Source organism: Oryza sativa, chromosome 12, assembly GCF_034140825.1.
Source record: "Oryza sativa Japonica Group chromosome 12, ASM3414082v1".
Taxonomy (NCBI): Eukaryota; Viridiplantae; Streptophyta; class Magnoliopsida; order Poales; family Poaceae; genus Oryza; species Oryza sativa.
The window spans coordinates 17,144,927-17,162,081 of NC_089046.1; positions in this window are offsets into that span (position 1 = coordinate 17,144,927).

The window sequence follows — 17,155 nt, forward strand, 5'->3', positions numbered from 1 at the left end:
AGCAAAAAGCGCACTTTGTGCACTCCGTGCTCAATATCGAAAAGAAAACTTCCCTCACTTTTGAAAAGAAAGAAATTCCCCCTTGACCTGAAAAACATGCACTCTTCTCCCCCTTTTGATAATGATTTCATCAAGCATAGGAATTGTGTTCATTAATGTTTAAGAGCTTAGCATACATATAGCACATCAAGTCATGTGTTGCCATAAGAAAAAGATGAACCCATCAAGTCATATAAATTAATGAACTATAGTGAGAATGATCCCATATGCTAATTAGGAACTAACCAAGAAGTAATTCTCACTAAGCAAATCTTAATTACTCAGAATGATATTTCTATTAAAGCAGAGTAATAAACAAAGTACAAGAGACAAGAAAGGATTACCGACAACTCCGGGATTCCTCCGACTTCTTCTACCTTACTATCTCCCTATTCTAATATACAAAAAAAATACACTAGAGCCTCTTGTAAATCAGCTCATGCTTTGGTGTGTGAGTGAAGTGAGGGAGAGGAGCTATATTTATAGGCTTCATATGACGGTTACAGTTATGGGAAATGTCCCAAACGCCCTCCAACCATCATTAGGGAGCAATTCTGGACGCCCACGTTGAAGGTTGGGATGAATTGGGCTTCGTGGCAGTTCGGCCGAACTATGGGCTGGCCCAACCGCCTCCAGCCTTCTTCTATCTCCTGACATTTGGGTCCCACTTTATAATTCTTCCAGCGTTGGTCCAATAAATAATGATTTAATATAGTTTGTGGGCTCATCACTCCATGGGCTCTAGCGGAAAGTATAATTCCCCTCCCTATATGTTTATTTCCTCTCAACTTTAGTACTTTGCCACCTGCATACAAATATTCACCAACACTAGTGGAAATCATTAGAAATAAACCCTACCACTATGGTTGATGTTTTGCATTTATGGTTTTATGCAGGTATTTACGGCATAAATTTTGTATTTAACAGCTGTCAACAAAACCCCCCACACTTAGCTCTTTACTCGTCCCGAGTAAAGGTTAAGGATTATTGTGGAATAAAATTTTCCAAGATATAATACAAGTACACAAGTTATTCTAACCCGTACCTGTACATGTGAACTTTGCAGTGTCTAACTTACTATCTCGGGTAATTGATGAATGGAACGGTCGTGATTCGAGTCCTTCTTGTTCCTCCTGTTAATCTCTTGGGGTTTTCATATATTTTCGCAAAATAGCTTTACTCCTCAAATGACCTTCTCTCAAATCGCTCATGTGTTTTGATTTGTGGATCCTCACCAAGGCATGTTTGCTGAATTGTCTCTATTCTAAAAGGCTGTATATGTGGAGCTCAGTAGGGATCAATCGGGGCATACATGCATCACATATTTTGCAAAGCCAAAAGACTGGACCCAAGGAGATAGCAAGTCATACTCTCTGATCAAGAATGTGCATGTGTGTGATATGTGTATGGGTATGTATGTGTATGTGTAAAGTAAATTTGTTGATGGAAAAAGGAAAATAGAAGATAATAACTCCTTTGATATACCTCCTCCTCCAACTTTCTCTCTTTGGAAATTTGAGAGAGTGCATGGCTATCTCTTTTGTTCTTTTCTTTCATCATGCCCCATAGTTTGTATGAGCAAGATTTTTTTTCTATTTTCTCTCTCTGTTTTTTTATCAATGCTCCATACTTGTATGAGCAAGACTTTATTTTTCCTTCCATTTTCATAGCCGTGCCCCTCTCTCTCTCTCTCTCTCTTTAGGAAAGAATTTTGGAGGGAAAAGCATAAATGCCACAGAGTATTTATTCTGTGGATAATGGATAAAATAAATAATGGATGAGAGATGCTAGCTTCCAGTGTAGAAGTTTAGCATAGTGTGTGTATGTGGAGTGTGCGTGCGATCATTACTAGAAAAATAATTTATCGCCAGAAAAATATCATAGCATCAATGCTAAAATTATGGCAATAGGTACATGTTGCCACAATCTTAAAATCGTTGCTAGCCGTGGTAATAAATAGTGTGGTAATAGGTTATTGCAACGATTTTTATTTAGTTGTAACAAATTTTGATATTGCCATAAAATGGATGTGGCAAAAAAATATATTGCAACACTTCACATCGTTGTAATAGATAACTATTGCCACCACTCCATGTGTGGCATTAGTTCTACGTACCAAATTAAATGTTTCAATATTAATTTATCATCCATACTATTTTCTTTTCTTTTGATATCTTGTCATGGCTAGAATTCGAACCCAATATCTCTCCCTCACGCGCGCTCTCCATTACCAACTCACCTACGCATTAATTTTGTTTAAAAATACATATCACTCCATTTGAGCCTACCAATTTGAGATTTGAATCATGAATTTAAGTATTTAAAAGATTTCAAATGAAAAAGTTAAGTTGTAGAGCTCTAAATTTCATACAAAATTTATCCTAATCCGTGCCCATACGAAAAGAATAAGTCAAATTATGAGATGACAAATTTTTTATTGCAACGAATTTGTTGATCGTGGCAACAGAAAATAGTGAAAAGTACCATGTACTATGCAAATTGCCACATAAATTAAAATTGTGGCGATAGAACATGTTTTTTGCAATAGTAATGTTTTTTGTGGCGATAACTCATTTTCTATTGCAACAAAAATAATGAATAAAACGACGATTGTAAATCGTTGCAACAAAATATAGTTATTTGCCACAGAAAAAATTATCATTGCGATAGTACAATATATTGCCACGGATTATTTTTCGTTGTAATAAATTAGTGGCGATAGCTCAATTATCTTGTAGTGGATCTTGATCATGAAAGTATGAAAAGCATCTCACACGAGTCACAATGATTTGACTAAGCTCAATGTAATGTCAAGCAGCCTATACATATACAAAATTTTTGCAATCATAATCATATATGGCCTTGGTAGGTAATAATATAGTCACTGGGGAGAATTGCTCGAAAAAATTTTAATTTTCACAAATAAAATCCCAAGTATCATGACAGTTGGACATGAATTTCTTTCATCATAACCATATCACATATTTCAGTCACTTAGATTAGCAAGGTTCCCTATGATAGATGTTTGTTCACAAGTGACAAGTGTTAGCAAAGAATAAAAAATATACATGATCAATCATAGGAAAATTCTAATTGTTGAGAGTTAATGTTTTCAATTTTCATTTGGAGTCAAACTAAATTGTATTCAAGTTTTCTACCAAGTTTCAATCACAAACAGGGGACGATAAGAGAGGAGACACGCAAACCTAACCACACGGCGAAGGATGACAGAACTGGGCCAGGCAAGGGTTGGGCGAACACTTGGTTCAACCGACCCAGCCAAGACTCGGTTCTGGCTGCTGAATTTTGTACACAGCCGTTGGCCAGTGTTCATCATGTTGTCATGTTGAGTTGATGGTGTTGCGCGTCGGGAGTTCCGAAAAGACACCCCCACTTGTTTTGTACCTTGTCTTTATACAACAAAAACATGGAAAACAAAATGGGCTTCTACCGGGGTAAAATACTGGTGAGCCAAATTTTATTCAAGTAAATCTAGAAACGTGAAGTGCCTAAATTTACTTTTATTTTGTTTATTTTTATTTTTGTTTTCATTTTATATTTTTATAGTTTTGTTTTTATTATTTTTTTATTGGCAGCAATAGAGGTGATGGGTAACTTAGCAGGGTGGACATATGTGAGGCGAGGATGCACAAGGTATTTCGAATTCTTACCAAATAGGACTTACCAAGCTTTGATTCGGATGCAAGAATGCAACACAACTTTGCATTTGTTTTGCCTGGTTCCTTGAGCATCTGTCTTCTCATAGTCCAAGGAGTGTGGTATGAATGTTGATGTTATTGTACACTACTCCTTAGTTGTCTTTTTATTTCGTGCAAAAGTTTAGTGGACAACAAATACCCGAGGGACTACAAAAAATTGAAAAATTTTTATCATAGCCTCAAGATTAGTTGTTCACATCCATGCTAAAAAGGAATTGGATTGAAAACTTAATAAGCATGGATCCCATAAATTTGCCATAATTTTATTTTTGTCATTTTTTTTCTTTTTACTTGAGAGAAAAATGTTTTTTTCGAGAGACATTTCTTTTATTCTTAAAAATATTTTTTTTGTTCACCAAACTTTTATTTAAGCAAAACTCATATAGGGCTAAGATAAAGTTATATAACATAGCAAAGGAGCATTTGGCAATATACGTACCGTGCACCTTGAGAGGTGATATGTTTCTCCTTTGCCTATTTTGGCAATTGATTTATTTTTGGCCCTTGACTTACCTCCAGTGTGATTCGTGCTTGAGAACTCACCCGTCAAATTGAAAAGTTTTCCTGCAGGGGTTAGTCCACGAAGGGTATACATCCGAAGTCCATGAAAGTACTGGCTCTACGGTTCACTTAAGCAAACTTGACACCACATCAACTTTGATTAAAGCATGCTATTTATCCTAAGCATCATGCTTAATTTAAAAAGCCTATGAATGTCGACGACCACCCAAACCATAGCATACGAAAATGGACCGAGGACGCATAACCATGTATGATCAAGCCAGGCTAAACTAGAGGTAAGTATAAGTAAAAGAAATGGTGAATCTTTTGCAGCATTTCGTATACCTGAGTGTACTTACCGCCAGCAAGATGTATATGTTGAAACTTCTGGAGCAGTGGCATGGTCACATGTGATTGTCAATCTCTCCTCCGTCTTGATGTGGGTTGTGGCGGAGGAAGGCACTTTGACCACACCTACTCAAGCGAGTGGTTCGGTTATGCACACATCTCGGGTGCAAGGACCTTATGCCTTGAAGGCATGTTCCGTTGGCACAATGCTGTAGAGATGTAGGATGCATCTCTTTTTGGGCAAATATGCAAGTGCCAACTGGAGTGTAGCAGGAAACACCTAGAAAAGAAAATGGCATATCCTCTTGCTTGTATGCATGTAGGTGTTGCTGGAGCGAGAAGTCGTGCACAGCTAGGAGTGGATGAAGGCTAAGCCAAGGCGGCACATGAGCTCAATAGAGGGGCTAGGTGTAGCGAGGCAGCATGATCGCTACTAGCGAGGTGTATGGCCACATTTTAAAGACTCGCACATAATGCGGTCTTTGCTCTAAATGCAGCCCGTCTACTCTCTTGCTCTCTTCCTCTTCTCCCATCTTTTATTTTTTTCTTCCATCTCTCTTTTCTTTTCATTTTTGTCTTCTTTTTTTTCCTTTTTTTAGCAAGGTAAGACTAACACCAACTGCAAACCAAGATGGCCTTGGTTGGTGGAACTCGTCATGCAAGCTCGTCGACCTCCCCCCACGCTTGGACTTTTGTGTCACAAGACATCAAAAACCAAGTGTATGATGTTGGAGTCTTTATAAAGTGTGTTTCAACACCAGGGATCACCAAAATGTACAGTTGATGTGGCTCCCGAGTTCTTAGGCATCGTATGCCCCTCGTTCTTAATCTCAACCTGAAATGGTTACTGACCAAGAATACCCGAAGGTGCATACTATCCTAAAAACTGGTTCTTGCTTTTATTGGAAAGAAAACTTACCAAGATAATCCGGTGTATCTCCCGGCAGTGCTTTGTTTATGGTCACAAGCTCAACCATGGAGACATCTCGTTGCAAGATTAGTGCCACAAACACATACGAGATTTGCAATATTTATGATAAATAAAAGCATCCACAACCACACTTCTAATCATGTTAGAAAGGAGGATCATAAGGTGGTTGTGGTCCTCGCACAAAGAAGCGGCACTAATCAGACAAGACTCTGGAGATTTCTTATGTGAGCATGAATCCTGAGGAATTTCGAAAAAGAAACTTTCATGCTCATTTGTGGAGTGCTTTCTCTCGTCCTCCAGAGTTGATGTCTCAAGCTCGTCTATGGCCTGAAAGTTCTCCTTCCCAAGAGATGCATTGTGGAAGATTGAGGTTGTTTCTAGATAGCTGTCGAGAACAATACCTTGAGAGCCAGAGGGACAAGGTTTAGGCTTGATAGGAGGTTGTGATGCTGGTTCTCTGGAGAGCAATTCAAGGGTCTCACCGGAATCTTCTTTTTGAATGGAACAATGAGCATCCGGTTCTAGAAGAGAATTAGGGGACTCATGAAGTAGTACCGCCATTACTTCCTCTATCGGCGCATCATCAGGGGGGATGTCTGTCAAGGAGTTCTCATGATCGTTATGAAAATCACCCCTAAAGTCTAGAGCGCATCCCGAAGTTCGAAATTCTTCGTTCTTCTGTGCTGATGGTTCGAGAGAGCATCCCATAGCCGAAACTGATGATGTGGAAGGATTTGATTCGGATTCGGCTATTAAAAGTTCCTCGTGTTTTGATTCCGATGCCTTCTAGAGGGGTTCGGAATATTGCTCTGTGAAGGAGGTGTTTTCTATAATTCGGTCTAGAATTTCCTTGCCTTCGGATGGAGTTTTGTGCATGAACGACCCTCCGGCAGTGATGTCGAGATAGAATGCACACTCCCTATCTAAACCCGCATGAAAATGCTATAATAGCACGTAATCGGGTATAAATAGGGTTGGACCAGACTGAGCTAAATTAGTGAATTTGGACCAGGCTACACCAATCGATTCTTTATTTATCTGCTGGAAACTCAGAATTTCTACACGAATAGTAGTAATACGAGTTACAGGGAAGAATGCGAGGCAGAACCTGTCTTGGAATTTCTCCCTGTCACCGTTTACACACCCGACGGTAGATGTGTACCATTGTTTCGCTCTCTCATGAAGAGAGAACGGAAACAATTTCCACCGAACAGTCTATTGCTTCATGCCTCCAATCTTAAGGCACGAGCAAAGTTGTTCAAATTCCCGCAGATGATGGTAGGGGTTTTCCTGGCCTAAACCAGAGAAAGATTTCTCCCTAACCATACTAATGAATTCAGGACGAATTTCATAGCCAGGTGTTAATATAGGCTCTGATGAAGGAGGTGGCTCGTAAAATTCGCCCGGAGGAGCAGATAATTGGAAAATATATTGTGGCTCCATCAGTGGGAAGGTTTTACATAAATTCTTCTCTAGGAAAGAAGAGGTGAAGGTAGAAGAAAGAAAAATAAAAAGAATACGAGGATGAACAAGGTTCAGAGATGAACAGCAACCGTTCCCCGGCAACGGCGCCAGAAATGCTTGTTGGTATTTCTTACGATCACAGATAAAATCCACAAGCGCACGGATATACCGATGTAACACTTCCCCTACGGAGTATTCCAAGGGAACGTGTGTGATTATCTCCTCGTCAGGTTCATCCAAGGACACAAAGCTAATGTGGGCAAAGGGCAGAGAGGATTTCCTAATGAGAAACAGTGTCAAGGGAAAGCTTAAATTTAATCCTAACGTAACACTTCAGGCACTGACAACCCGCTGTTCCCAGATTTTGCTCTACTACATACCCCGGACAGGGAGGACTTAAGTGCTCTTGAGGGCTGTCACCACCTCTACACCCACCTCAAACGTACTGTGGGTGCGTAGCAACCACTGGAGATTAATTACCTAGACACCGCTTCTACGCAATTAATAACTACTCTAGTGCCGATCAAACACTAAAGCAATCACTATAAATTAATGGACTATAGTGAACATGATCCTGTATGCTAATTAGGAACTAATCAAGAAGTAATTCTCACTAAGCAAATCTTAATTACTCAGAATGATATTTCTATTAAAGCAGAGTAATAAACAAAGTACAAGAGACAAGAGAGGATTACCGACAACTCCGGGATTCCTCCGATTTCTTCTACCTTAATCTCTCCCTATTCTAATATATAATAAAGTACACTAGAGCCTCTTGTAATTCAGCTCATGCTTTGGTGTGTGAGTGAAGTGAGAGAGAGGAGCTTTATTTATAGGCTTCATATGATGGCTACAGTCATGGGGCTCATCACTCTTCCAGTGTTGGCTAAATAAATAATGATTTAATATAGTTTGTGGGCTCATCACTCCATGGACTCCAGTGGAAAGTATAATTCCCCTCCCTATATATTTATTTCCTCTCAACTTTAGTAGTTTGACACCTGCATACAAATATTCACCAACATTAGTAGAAATCATTAAAAATAAACCCTACCACTATAGTTGATGTTTTTCATTGATGGTTTATGCAGGAATTGACGGCATAAGTTTTGTATTTAACAGCCGTCAACAGCTAGCATGCACAAGAATATACCATATGTATTGAACAAAGCTCTCTTTTCTCAATTTTTCGTATTGTCAAATTTTGCTTTATAAAACCATGAGGTACAAAAGTCGCCCACAAATCATGCCAAAAGGATGAATGATTCCCAATTCTTCACGATGAAAAGCAAAACGAGAAGAATCCAATGGTTTAGTGAAAATATCAGCAAGTTGCAACTTTATATCCAAAAACCTCAATTCAATATCTCCTTTCTCAACATGATCCCTCAAAAAGTGAAAGCGAATATCACTGTGCTTTGTGCTTGATTGTTTGTCACACCCTAAAAATCCTAAATATATAAATTGTTGTTTAATTGGAATTTTTAGAAATGATTTTTAAAAGCCTTGAAGAGAAGATCTAATTTTAATTAATAAATTCCAATATAAAATGGGGCCAGATAAAATTTCATTAAATACTTTGCTTAATTCTATAATTCCTAGTTTTTTCTGGGATTTATTTGAGCTAAGGAAGTATTTTTAATAAATGGAATTGCATTTAAGAAATAATTTAAATTGAAAAAGGTTTTTAAAAGTCTTCTTTTGGCTTTGGGCCGAAAGTCGGCCCAAAACCTTCTCTCTCTCTTCCCGGCCCAAGTCGGCCCAGTCCGCAGCCGCAGCCGCCCGCGCGCGCGCTCGCTGTCGCTGACAGGTGGGTCCCACCTGTCGGAGTCGTCGTCTTCCTCGCGTCGGCCGCCGCCCGAAACCCTAGCGCCGCGCCGCCGCCGTCTCCTTCCAAATCCAGCCGCTCCTTTCCCGATCCGGTGAAATCAATAGAGGGGAAACAATCTTCGGGATCTCCTCTACCTTTTCTCTTATGGAATCATCGTCTAAATCGCTTTGGAAGTTCGTGGATTTGAGGTCGAATCGGATCGGTCTCTTTCCTCTGAACCCCGAGGTTTGCTTCGCGTCGCGGGTCGCTGTGGGCCTTCGCCGCCGCCTCCTTGCCCCTATAAAAGGATCCCCGGTGTCGCCGCTACCCATCGCCACCCTCGCCTTCGTCTCTCGCCGTCGGAAGAGCCCTAGCGCCGTGTGACCTAGCACCGCCATCGTCGTTAAGCCGGAGGTCGCCGCCGCTTCTTCCTCGACGCCGTCGCCGTCCGTTGATCTTCCGCCGCTTCTTTGGTCACCGGTGAGTTCGCCATGATGCCCGCATCGTTTTGGTGTCCTCCGTTCGCGCCGCTGTGCCGTCGTTCGCCGGCGAGCTTGCGCGCCCGAGCCGCCGAGCCGTCGCCGGAGATGACGTCGCCGCTGACGTCATCAGGGTCCGTCTGCCGTGAGCCGTCGTGGACCGTTGGATCTCGGCCGTCCGTTTTGGATGGATCGATCTCGGCCGTCCGTTTCCCGTGAACCGCCGCCGTGCGCCCGGTCCACCGCAAACCCTAGCCGCTGACGCAATAATTCCCTTTTTCCTTTTCAAAAATAATTCATTATTGCGTCATAATTCAATTAAAATCAATATAAGTGTTTTAATCCGATTTAATCTTCAAAAATTCATAACTAATTCATCTTAGCTCGGATTTAGTTGGTTCAAGTCTCCAAATTTTTCTAAAATTGAGATCTACATGTTAAAAATATCCACATGTACTGTTCATGCTTGTTTATGTGCTGTTTTGGTGTTTTTGCTCTTTTCTGTTTAGATTCCCACGTTCCCTGAGAGTCCGTTTTCGCAGGAGAAGAATTTGAAGAGTTCCAAGGCCAGCAAAGCAAGTCACACAGATCCCAAACAACCCTTTGAGCATGTTGATCCCATTTAAAGCTATTGTTTCTATTCAACTATTGCATTTATTTTCGAATGTCATTGGGTGGAATTAACCTATTGTTTGTTATAGCCCTTTTGTTCTTGATTACTTTATTCCTTGATACCTTGGGTTATTGTAACTTGACTAGTTGAGCTTTACATATTGGTTCAGCTAGATATTAGATGTGATTGCTTAGCCATGCTTAGAAACATTAGCACACTATTGGGATAACTTATGACTCACTATTATTTAATGATTGCTTAATGATAGTTCACGATGGTCAATCGTGATTGGTTAATTAATTACTTGCCAACTAAAACTGGATAATGGTGGGTTGTGAGCACATGGTTTTGAGAGTCGTGCTCATGACAATTAAGGACCGGTTCACGAGTTTCGGTTGTGAAACATTAACCGTGCCAACCACAAGCCAGCGTGGGCAACGGCTTTACCTTTTGTATAGCATGGTTCATTGCGGGGCACCAGACTGAGATGTGGCGGAGATAAGCCCACGGGGGTCGCTGGGGAGTCCATGCCTTGTTTATAAGGGGGTGATTATCATCCAGGAATGGTGCGCTGCGGTGGATTGTGTTATGCAAGGGGTATTGTCACAGCTCCTTTCCGAGGTACCGTGGTGGTATTGAGGCACATGGTGACATGATGTGGGGCTGTGTCTTGTGGGTACAGTGGTACACCTCTGATCAGAGTAAAACTATTCGAATAGCCGTGCCCGCGGTTATGGGCGGGCCTAACAATGTCTTTCGTGATTAGTCTCACACTTCTCACCATAATAAAAGATGCTATAATTGCTAATAATTTGATTAGCTCCTGGTTTGGAATGGTATATTCCTGGTTTGGAGATAGAACTGTGCAGCCGGGATGGTTGTTCAGAATGGTTGGGCCTATGCAACAGGGTATGTTGTATAGCGTTGGATTAATATTGTTTAATTACTACTTAACTGTTTTATTAAATTCCGAAATGTTTATTAAATGCTGTTTATGCAAATGAAACCCTACTATGCCATCCTTTGTTATCCTGTGCACTTGCATATTTGCTGCGTGGCTTGCTGAGTATGTCATATACTCACCTTGCAATCATTCATCAGAGGAAGAGTTCTACAGTGAAGCTGATGGTGTGGAGGATTAGGTGTAGCCTTGGTTAAGCTGCCTGTGGAGTGGAGTCGTCTGCGCCGTTTATCTTATTTTCCGCTGCTTAGATCTTTATTGATTGAGAGGAACTATCTACCTCTGTAATGATATTTTATTCGCTTATTAATTAGAGTAATAATTGTACTCTATTATCAATTTGTTATTGTGTGCCTCGGCTGATTCCTGGACGAGGGTTCACACACATATAAGCGTTTGGAATTTTGGATAGAAATTCCGGGCGTGACAAGTTGGTATCAGAGCCGCCTTGACCCTAGGTTATGCCAAATGGTTACCCATAGAAGCCCTCTAAAAATATTGGAAAAGTAGAACTGTTCTCCTCCCCTTCTCTTTTAATTAAACCAAACTAATGGCACATGCACTTCATAATTTCTTTTAGTGGTTCTCATTCAAAATTTATTCCAGTGTTATTAGTACTGTACATCTATTACGGTACTAATGGCTCATTTACCAGCAAATGTTTTACAACATTGTTTTATCTTGCTGCAATGAAATAAATTTAGCATGTTGATTTTATAACTTTCTTTTATTTCTTTTGGAACCTGTTGTTCAAAAGTACAAAATTTGTGAGCTTATTTCCAACTGTTTCAACTTATCTTGCAAGCTTGGTTTACTTTATTTACTTACCTTTTACTTTGATTTTCTAAACTTTATTCAAATTAAAAAAAACTTGTGCTATTAATTGGATAGATGTCTTAACTCCCTCCTTTCACTTGTCTTTAGATGCCGCGCTACAAGCCTGAGTACTTGTTTGGAGTTGAGGGATTTGTCCAGAAGTTGCGTACGATGTCCTTTGCCATAGGATTTGGGACTGCCCCTTTTTATGCCCAGATTCCTCATGATCGTCACGAAGAGAAGTGCCGAGTCAAAGTCACCTTGAACAGTAATAGTGAAGATATCCCCTCAGTGATGTTCGAAGCTGGAGGAAGAAACTACATCCATGTATGTCAGGAGGTGGCAAGGATCGCCATAGGAGAACTCCGCGATCGCTACAGTGATCAGTTGGCCGACACTGAGTATCGCTATCATCCTCGCCAACCACAGGGAAGTGACCGTGGCAGCTACCTTGAGACTGAAGGAATTGAGAATGATGCTACCACAAAGCATTTGGTTGAGATGCTATGGGCTATGGATGAAACCCGTGCGGAGACTGTGTTAGCGGCTCAAGATCGTGAAGACCGGAATCGTGGTAAGATTTGCAAGCTAGAGGATAAAAAGTGGATCGTTTGGAGAAGGAACTAGCCGCGTTGAAGGGAGAAGCACCACCGCAGAAGGCCAGGATTCGTCTTACCGCAAGGAAGAGAGCTCTATTTGTCCCTCGTTACCAATTGGCGCCAAAAGTCCGTGTGGTGGAGAAAGAAGTTACCCCAGCCCTAGCAGATCCTCCGGTCGTCAATATAAGTGATGATGAAGGAGAAGAATCCAAGCGCACCCATTCCAAGATCGAGTGGGGAGCAACTCAAGATGATGAAGACGAGCCGAACGAGCCTTCAATCAACTCCGATGCCCGGAAGAACTAGAATGCCTTGTCAAGCCGTTATCTTAGATCGTTGTGTTAGCTTGTTTGTTTAAGTTTGGTTGTGTGTGTCTCGCATGTGATTTACATCAGTGGTGGGATGTAAGTGCATGCGTTTGTTTGCTTTCGAGTGTTAGGAAGTTGGTGAGTTTAGTGGTGTGAGAGTCTTCAGTTTTGTAATAATGAAACTCAGTCAAGATCAATAAAAGTTAAATTAATTCTCTGTCCTAAGTAGTTTTCACCGGTTTCCCTTCTTGTGCCCTGTCCATGCCAGATGGTGCTCACTCGCAGCAACGGGAATGGCCCCAACAACAACAACAATAATAACAACAACAATGGAGAGAATCCCACACTTGCCCAAGTCCTGGCTCAACAGGCCCAGCTTATGAACATGATGATGCAGCAACTCCAGAACCAGCAGAACCAGGGAAATAACCATGCACCTCCCCAGAACAAGTTAGCAGAATTTCTTCGTGTGAGGCCGCCCACTTTCTCTAGCACCACTAATCCTGTTGAATCTGGTGATTGGTTGCATGCCATAGAGAAGAAGTTGGATTTGCTTCAGTGCACTGATCAGGAGAAGGTCTCATTTGCATCACACCAGCTGCATGGCCCTGCCTCTGAATGGTGGGATCACTTCCGCCTTAACAGGACTACTGCTGAACCTATCACTTGGCTTGAATTCACTGCTGCTTTTCGGAAGACGCATATACCATCGGGAGTGGTGTCTCTCAAGAAGAAGGAATTCAGGTCGCTCACCCAGGGATCTCGCTCTGTCACTGAGTATCTGCACGAGTTCAATCGTCTGGCTCGTTATGCTCCAGAAGATGTGCGCACTGATGAAGAGCGCCAGGAAAAGTTCTTGGAAGGACTTAATGATGAGCTTTCTTACCCACTCATGACTGGGGATTATCATGATTTCCAGAAGTTAGTAGATAAGGCTATTCGTCAGGAGGACAAGTACAATCACATGGAGCAAAAGAAACGCCGGATTGCTCAATTCAAGACACAACAGGGGAATAATCAGAGGCCGCGTCTTACTTTAGGACCCCAGTCCATGCCACAGGGAGGTTCTTCGTCTGTTGTTCGTCCGCAGCGTCAGTTCTTCAACAACAACGCAGTCAACAACATCCGCAATCAAGCTCCACGTCCTGTTGCAGCCTCGACACAGCAACAACCTGCCAAGAGGGAGCAAGGCAGCAAGCCCGTGGTGTGTTTCAACTGTGGAGACCCAGGACATTACGCTGACAAGTGTCCGAAGTCCCGACGCGTGAAGGTTGTCCCTGTCCAGAGCAACTCTACCGTACCAGCATCAAAGGCCCGTGTCAATCATGTTGCTGCTGCAGAAGCTCAAGATGCTCCAGATGTGATTTTGGGTACGTTTCTTGTTAACTTGGTTCCTGCAACAGTGCTTTTCGATTCTGGTGCTACACATTCATTCTTATCTATGAGTTTTGCGGGAAATCATGGGATGGAAGTAGAAGATCTTAGACGTCCTTTGATGGTTAGTACCCCAAGTAATCAAGCACTCTCTTTGCAACGAAGCCCCTCTGTCAGAATAGAAATTCAAGGCGTACCATTTCTGGCCAATCTTATCCTATTAGAATCCAAAGACCTTGATGTCATCCTAGGGATGGACTGGTTAGCCAAACATAAAGGTGTGATAGACTGTGCCAACAGAAAAGTAACTCTCACCAGCAATGATGGTCGAGTTGTAACTGTTCATGCATTGTCTTCTGAGTCTTTAAGGCCAAGTCTGAACCAAATAACTTTGGAAGAGATTCCTATAGTCCGGGAGTATCCTGATGTGTTCCCAGATGATTTACCTGGTATGCCTCCTAAAAGGGATATAGAGTTCAGAATAGATTTGGTACTAGGAACAACTCCGATCCATAAGAGACTTTATAGAATGGCAGCCAATGAGTTGGCAGAAGTCAAGAGGCAAGTAGACGATTTGCTTCAGAAAGGATACATCAGAACGAGTTCATCTCCATGGGGAGCTCCAGTTATTTTTGTGGAAAAGAAAGATCATACCCAGAGGATGTATGTGGACTATCGTGCACTAAATGATGTGACTATCAAGAATAAGTACCCGCTACCCAGAATTGATGATTTGTTTGATCAGCTTAAAGGTGCCACTGTTTTCTCTAAGATCGATCTTCGATCAGGGTATCACCAGTTGAGGATCAAAGAGGAAGACATACCTAAGACAGCTTTTACCACTAGGTATGAGTTGTTTGAATGTACTGTTATGTCTTTTGGACTTACCAATGCCCCCGCTTTCTTCATGAACCTAATGAATAAGGTGTTTATGGAATACCTAGACAAGTTTGTAGTAGTCTTTATTGATGATATTCTTGTCTACTCCCGAACCAGAGAAGAGCATGAAGAACATCTTCGCCTTGCATTAGAGAAGCTACGAGAACATCAACTGTATGCTAAGTTTAGCAAGTGTGAATTTTGGTTGTCTGAAGTGAAGTTCCTTGGTCACATCATCTCAGCTGGAGGAGTTGCCGTTGATCCTAGTAATGTAGAATCCGTAACCAACTGGAAACAACCAAAGACAGTTTCAGAGATTCGCAGTTTCCTAGGCCTCGCAGGATATTATCGGAGGTTTATAGAGAATTTTTCCAAGATTGCTAAGCCCATGACACGGCTGCTTCAGAAGGATGTAAAGTACAAGTGGTCAGAAGAATGTGAGCAGAGTTTTCAAGAGTTGAAGAATCGCTTAATATCAGCTCCTATTTTGATTTTGCCTGATCCAAAGAAGGGTTTCCAAGTGTATTGCGATGCATCCAAACTTGGGTTAGGTTGTGTTCTGATGCAAGATGGGAAGGTGGTTGCCTATGCATCTCGTCAGTTACGTCCGCATGAGAAGAACTACCCTACTCATGATCTTGAGTTAGCTGCAGTAGTTCATGCGTTGAAAATTTGGCGTCATTATCTTTTCGGTACTCGTACAGAGGTGTATACCGATCACAAGAGTTTAAAATATATCTTTACTCAGCCGGATCTGAACATGAGACAACGGAGATGGTTGGAATTAATTAAGGATTATGACATGGGAATTCATTATCACCCGGGAAAGGCTAATGTTGTAGCAGACGCTCTTAGCAGGAAAGGCTATTGCAATGCTACGGAAGGACGACAGTTGCCATTGGAGTTATGCAAGGAATTTGAAAGATTAAATTTGGGAATTGTCAGTAGAGGTTTTGTTGCAGCCTTAGAAGCGAAGCCCACTCTAATTGATCAAGTTAGAGAAGCCCAAATTAATGATCCTAATATTCAAGAAATCAAGAAGAATATGAGAAGAGGAAAAGCTATCGGTTTCATGGAGGATGAGCAAGGAACTGTATGGTTGGGTGAGAGAATCTGTGTCCCCGACAACAAAGATTTAAAAGATGCAATTCTGAAAGAAGCTCATGATACTTTATACTCCATTCACCCTGGTACTACCAAAATGTACCAGGATCTCAAGGAAAGATTTTGGTGGGCAAGTATGAAGCGTGAAATCGCAGAATACATAGCAGTATGTGATGTTTGTCAGCGAGTCAAGGCAGAACATCAGAAACCCGCAGGTTTGCTGCAGCCTTTGAAGATTCCTGAATGGAAGTGGGAGGAAATCGGTATGGATTTCATCACTGGTCTACCCAGAACGTCATCGAGCCATGACTCTATTTGGGTGATAGTCGACAGACTTACCAAAGTGGCTCATTTCATCCCAGTAAAGACAACATATTCTGGAAGTCGGTTGGCGGAATTGTATATGGCAAGGATTGTGTGTTTGCACGGCGTCCCTAAGAAAATAGTGTCTGATCGAGGCAGTCAGTTTACTTCAAATTTTTGGAAGAAGCTTCAAGAAGAGATGGGTTCTAAGCTGAACTTTAGTACTGCTTATCATCCGCAGACAGACGGACAAACCGAAAGGGTAAATCAGATTTTGGAAGACATGTTGAGAGCTTGTGCTTTAGATTTCGGTGGAAGTTGGGATAAAAATCTACCTTATGCAGAATTTTCGTACAACAACAGTTATCAAGCTAGTCTTCAGATGGCTCCTTACGAAGCACTGTATGGTCGGAAGTGCCGCACTCCGCTTTTGTGGGATCAAACGGGAGAACGTCAGGTTTTCGGGACGGATATCCTGAGGGAAGCAGAAGAAAAGGTGAAAATCATTCAAGAAAGATTGCGTGTGGCCCAGTCTCGTCATAAGAGTTATGCCGACAATCGTCGTAGAGATCTAAGTTTTGACGAAGGAGATTATGTGTACCTTCGTGTCAAGCCTTTTCGAGGAGTTCATCGTTTTCACACCAAAGGAAAATTGGCACCGCGTTTTGTGGGACCTTATAAGATTGTCAGTAGAAGAGGAGAGGTTGCTTATCAATTGGAGTTACCTCAATCTTTGGCAGGAGTCCATAATGTGTTCCATGTGTCGCAATTGAAAAAGTGTTTAAGGGTACCTACCGAAGAAGCTAATCTTGAACAGATAGAAGTCCAAGAGGATCTGACCTATGTTGAGAAACCAATCCGTATCTTGGAAATAGATGAGAGAAGAACCAGGAATCGAGTTATCCAC